The following is a 5197-nucleotide window of genomic DNA, read 5'->3' on the forward strand; positions in this document are numbered from 1 at the left end:
CCCCCCACTCTCTCTCTCTCAAACCACCCCCGCAGGTTGCACTGTTCGCCCTCCACATCGCTCTCGCACCGTCGTCGCGGTCACCCTCCACCGTTGCTCGCACTATTGTCACCCAAGGATGATGCCACCATCGTCGCTCGCCATCTCCCCCGCAAGCACCGCCTACTGTCGGCCCCCCCCGCTTGCACAGTTGTCTCCCCTGCCAACACCACGAGCATTGCCCACTGTTCTTGAAATTTTTTTCAAATTTTTGTAGTTAATTTTATATTATAAAATTTATGTAATATATAATTAATTTTTCATGCTGAAATTGTCCAATTCCAACCCCCTAATCCAAAGAAATCATTCTAATCCGGTACTTACTATAGTGCATAATCACAAAAACAGATCTAACACTTCTTAGCATCTTCTTGCTTCAGTAATGCCTCTATTCCCAACTATAATCAACTTTAGTTGTTTTTCACATTCTGCTCACCTTGAGCCAATGCAGGCAAGTAAAAAATTTTACAACATCCTTATGGACTAAAATATAGGGAGAAGGAAGCTCCACTTTGTGAGGATCAAAAAAAAGTTTTCTTTACATCTAACCTTTAGTTACTATCGTGTTGCAAATAAGCCGTTTAACCAACTCAAATCCGTTACTAAATTTTTTTAAATAAATTCAGTTTCAAACTTTCATTTGTAACACACCGGAAGCTCTGTTTTCATCCCAATAATCTTAATCAGTTCATTCTTTCATTTGTCTTGACACCCCTGAATTTGATTGTTTATCCTATGCTAATAAAAATCAGGGATTTTGTTGGCATGATCCAAGAATTATTATTTGATTAATTTGCTGCTGTTTTTAAAAAAAATTCAACAAAATATAAATCACAACTCTGAAACTCTGCTGTCTCCATAGAAATGGCAAGGATTTATGATGTATGAACTAAGATAACAAGATATAAACAAAACCATATATAAACACCTATACACACTACAATCGACCCTCCAGAATCTATAAGCCAGAACCTCACACAATCAAATAAAAAACATATTCTTAATTTTTACAACTAAATCATCAGCAACAACGCATCAAAAAAATGCCGTCCGAGCAGCGATGAGGGGCTGGCAGTGGCCATTCAAGCGGCGTTGTGGTGAGTGCGTGCAAGCTGTTACTCGCGGCGGAGAGAGGGGGCGACGATGGCTAGGGGCGAGGTAGCTGGCGCGACCGGCAGAGCGAGGGGCGACGGAGGATGGTGCTCACGGCGGGGAGGCCACAGCGGACCATGCTCGACTGGATGAGGGGCGACGGCGGTGCTCGTCGATGTGGCGGGGCAAGGGTGGGGCGACGACGGACGCTACAACCAACGGGGCTGGGTTTGAAAGATGGTGGTTTTCAGAGAGAGAGTGGGAGAGAGATAAAGTGGGTTTGAGATGGTGGTTTTGAGATAGTAGGGGAGAGATACAGTGGGTTTGAGAGAGAGAGGGTTTGAAAATGGGCGGCAAAATGAAAATTAAAGCCAAGTTGGAGTTGTTGTCAAAATATCACGAGAATTTGGAGTTGTTCAATTTTCTGTCCACCTTTACGTATCCTTGTTGGAAATGCTACGAGTACGCCAAATATTGTCATATTTTCTGGCGTTCTGGTGTTAATGAGTTCCTAACTCCGTTTGAGATTCATTTTACCTGCAGGGACATTCTTGCATCGTGAAAATGTCTGCTGGCCGAAGAAGTTGTTTTCATTTCAAGATATATTTTTCCGCACGATCTCCTCCGCGTTCTTTTATAATATTTTTATTTATAAAAGTAATATTATAATTAAAAAAATAAAATTATTTGGATGTTTAAATTATTTTATGCCAGTTCAAGGGTTTGTGGGGTCTAGACCATAATTAGTTTAGTGACCTTCTAACATATAATAAAAATTATTAATTTTTTTTAATATATAAAATTACTAATTAAGTTTTTATATTCTAGTTTAGAAAATAAATTTTTTTCAATTGATAATATACAAATTACTTAATTTTTCTTGTGACATAGTTAAACATAAATAAGATTTTATTAATTTTAATTTTAAATTTTTTTCCTGTAAAAACTATAATAATTGAAATAGTTAATAATATTTTATAACTTATTCATATATTTGTAAAAGAATTTACAATTTTTTATAAAATTTAGTCCCCACAGATGATCAGCGACCGTTGCAATTTTTACCTCTTGAAGTAGTGAAGTTTATGATTGATAAAAAATCCACCAAATATAGGATGTAATTGAGTATTAGACCTTAGAAAGGAGGGGAAGGGAGGGGGACTGTATTAATTGGGCGCTTTCTCATCCACATTCCCTTCCATTTTTGCCCTTTGATATTGATATTTCCACCATCTTTCAAATGAATAATTTCACAAATTTTTATTATTTGGGAAACTCCACAATTCTTTTTATTTCCACCATTTTTGCCCTTTTAATCCAGAGAAGCAACAATTTGAGAAAGATGATGAACACGACGAAAGAGAAATGGCCAGCAATTTAGCCATTGTTGTGCTCGAAACTGAATTGAATCGAATCGAACCGAATCCAACCAAGGTAATCATTCATTCTTACATACATACGGACATACATGTCTTTCTATGTATTATATTTATATATTTATGTGTCGTTTCTAGATGTGGCCATGGCTTATAGCCTTTAGAAGAGTCAACGAGTAAGGAAAATGCTACGTGCACAATTTGGGTGACAACCTTGGTGACATCTTTGTCGAAATTACAGATATACCCCTGACAATATTTTGAATGCCCATGCCTTCTTCCTTATTCTCTCTCTATCTTTCTTTATCTTTCTCCACTCGCTTGCACTGAAACAATAACCCACTCGCCCAAAAATCAGATGCACTTATTGGCTTCATCTCCCACTATCACCGCATGATCTCTGACATTTTCAGTCGCTTTCTCGGCCATAGTTAGACGTACTTCCGGCGTGTGTCTTTTCCTATTGTCGTCGGTCCTCACTAGTAACAGCGTTGGTCATCCAACATCCTCTCCAATAGCGACGTCTGATCTTGGATCCGACCATATTTTCACCGTAAAAGTGGCCTCGATCTACAAGGAGGTAAGTCTTTTAGTTTTATCAACAATTAATTTCAGCACAGATCCTTAATATATAAGTATACGCGCATGTTGAGTTTGACTGGAAGTTTAAGCTTAGATCTATGGAGATTTGGCTATTGGATTATGCTAGTTTTTGGGTATGTTGGTTGATGGGGATAAAGGTGTCAGGTGGTTGCCTTTGATTACTGGAAACCGTTGGCCATGGTGGCCGGTGGCGATTTCCAATGCGTTTACGTGCATGTTGGGTTTGGCTGAAAGTTTAAGTTTAGATCTATAGAGAATTAACTGTTGGATTTTGCTGGTTTTTGGGTATGTTAGTCAATTGGGATAAGGGTATCAGGTGGTTGCCTCTGATTGTAGAAAATCACAGGCCATGGTGGTCAGTGGCGATTGCCAGTGTGTTTACGCGAATGTTAGGTTTGGCTAAAAGTTTAAGCTTAGATTTATTGAGATTTAACTATTGGATTTTATTGATTTTTTAGTATGTTGGTCGATAGGGATAAGAGTGTCGGGTGATTTCCTTTGATCGTCTAAAACCACCGACCAGGTGGCCTGTGGCGACTGACAATGTGTTTTTTAATTTTGACCAAAAATTAAAAATCAGATCTACAAAAATTTAGCTATTAAATCTGGCCCACTTTTATGTATGTTAACCCCCATTGGTATTTCTAATGGTAGGCTTTTATCATAGGAATCTGCAACCATCGGTGGTCATTCGCATGCCACTGGTGGCAACGATTATGGCTGGTGTAGGTTGTTTTTAGGGTTGGCCAAGTTGGCAGAGCCTAGTTGGTTCAGGGGCTAGCCCATTATTTTTGGGGTTGGGTTTGGCCGAGTTGTGGCAGCCCTTGGGTTGGTCCAAAAGCTCAATTTGTTGACTCGTTTAGCCCTAGTCGTTAACTTTTCTGCTAATTAGTTAAGATAGACATTTTAGATCTTATATTTATTTAATTCTTATGTAATTTGAGTTGACCCGTTGACTTTTATGCTTTAATTTTTCTATTTGCTTCTATTGTTTTTTGATAGTGATGATGATGATGATTTGGGTGGTTTAAATAGAAATTAAAGAACATGATTTGTTTCTTTATTGTATTGTGCGTGTATCCAGATGTTGAGAAAGAGTTTGAGGTCTCACTCGCAAAGGAAAGGGAGAATCGAGCCTGTATGACGGGGCCGACGAACAGAATTCACTTGCTGGCAAATGTAGTTGGGAAATGGCTGAAAACAATGCTGAGGGAAACAGATTGCAAGGCTGTGTTGAAAGAAACATAATTTATTTATTGAAGATATACCTTTTGCAAGGTAGTTAGACACTATAAATGAAAGAGAAATTATATTGAAATCAATATCAAAGATATATCCTTTTAGGAATCAGTGTCTGTTTATTTATAGAAAAATATTGAATAATCATGAGTAATCCAATATTAGAATTTTTGTAAATAACATATATCTCTTATTGATGACGTATATGGAGTGATCTAGTTTGGTTCTAACTAGAATAATTATAAATGATGTATATTTTTTATGAATGACATTTATCTTAATATTTTAAAATTCTTTTAGAATGAGAATTATTTATGAATAACTAATTATTCTTTTTTTTTTCTTTCTTTTTTAATTAGATGTTTTGTCTGCCCTTTTGTACATGATTTGCCGACTTGGCAGTCTGTTGTTTGTAAGCCCAAAATACTTAGAAAGGGGTTGATTTTAAGTTAGACCCACTAAAAATTAAAAGATTGGGTTGAGCCTAAAATAGACCCAAATTCTTTTTACGACTGTTGTTAATAGGCCTAATAAGCCACAAGGAGCCCAAACTAAAAGTGATTAAATTGGGAATAATAAGTAAAAAGGTTATTTAAAAAAAATATTATTTAAGAAAATAAATACGCACATACATATGTGTACATATACATATATACATATACATGCACACATGTATATGTATACATAAATATGCACACTTACATATATATATATATATACATACAAACATAAATATACAGACACAAATATATACATGCACATATACATAGATATATATACATATATTTATACATGCGTATACAGGCACATATACATACATCAGGGGCGGATTCAGAAATTTATGTAAA

The sequence above is a fragment of the Diospyros lotus genome, chromosome 15 (genome assembly GCF_014633365.1).
Source record: "Diospyros lotus cultivar Yz01 chromosome 15, ASM1463336v1, whole genome shotgun sequence".
NCBI lineage: Eukaryota > Viridiplantae > Streptophyta > Magnoliopsida > Ericales > Ebenaceae > Diospyros > Diospyros lotus.